This window comes from Poecilia latipinna, unplaced genomic scaffold (assembly GCF_001443285.1).
Source record: "Poecilia latipinna isolate Pla-1442-1.1 unplaced genomic scaffold, P_latipinna-1.0 Scaffold9131, whole genome shotgun sequence".
NCBI lineage: Eukaryota > Metazoa > Chordata > Actinopteri > Cyprinodontiformes > Poeciliidae > Poecilia > Poecilia latipinna.
In genome coordinates this window covers 1-1,017 of record NW_015121747.1, presented here as the reverse complement: position 1 = coordinate 1,017, position 1,017 = coordinate 1, and the positions used below count along the sequence as shown (strand labels likewise).

The window sequence follows — 1,017 nt, the reverse complement described above, 5'->3', positions numbered from 1 at the left end:
AATTAAACACCACCTCATAATGTTAAATAATTGATTTTATGTATTGAAGTTTTAAATATTGTATTTGAGTTTCCATGGATGTAAAATTACTGCTCAGTTTAAAAATTACAATATTTAAATCAGTGTTTAAAGGTAAGCAAACAAATGATAAAAACAAGTCACATGGGCAGACATTATAGACTTTACGCAAAGATTTAGTCTCAGAGGCAACTGAAATCAATTAATTTAAAAAATCCTTTCTGAATATCATCTCATGGTCTCTGAACTAAATGCGTCTTTCTGACCGGGAGCTGACAGCGTGTTGAAGAGTTATGGACCAGACGCTTTGGTTGAAATGTAGTTTGTAGTCAATTCGTGCTCAAAACCTATTTTAAGTCAATCATTGGCCTATAAAATGCTGGGGGGCCGCATGTGGCCGGCGGGCCTAGAGCATTACGCCATAGAACTGCCAATTGGTAATTGAAGTAAAGTAGCTTCGATTTCAAAGAAGCCTACATTGAAGTCGATTGGCAAATGAACCATCACAAAAGAGGAAGGCTCTTGTTGTCTCACTGCACCCCAAGAGATGCAAAACCTACAAAAACTGTTTCTGTCTGGTTTTGAACCAGAGACCTTTAGCGTGTAAAGCAAACATGATAACCACTACACTACAGGAACTGAACTTCTCTACTCTGTTTCAGTTTGAGGTTCCAAAGTTGATGATGTGAGATGCAACGCATGAAAATGTCAGCTGAGGCTTGCACTCAGATGCCTGGATTCAGAGTACAGACCATGACACCACAGAACCTTGTTGACCTTTAGTAAACACCTGTGATGAAGAGAACATGCAAAATCTGTTTCTGTCTGGTTTCGAACCAGAGAACTTTTGCGTGTGAAGCAAACGTGATAACCACTACACTACAGAAACTCAGGCCCTTTGCAGTGTACCTGGTAGATTATCCAAAATTTGTTAGAGACTAATGTCAATGGGCATGGAACAATGTCAATTACTTATACCACAGATCCTCTCAGAGAGCA

At 39.0% G+C, this 1,017-nt stretch overlaps 1 non-coding gene across 1 annotated transcript; it reads right to left on the bottom strand.

Annotated features, from left to right (window-relative positions):
- Window positions 1-834: 834 nt before the first annotated feature.
- trnav-cac (transfer RNA valine (anticodon CAC)) lies at window positions 835-907 on the bottom strand. The gene has a single exon. It is a non-coding gene; the product is annotated as a tRNA-Val (tRNA).
- Window positions 908-1,017: the final 110 nt, after the last annotated feature.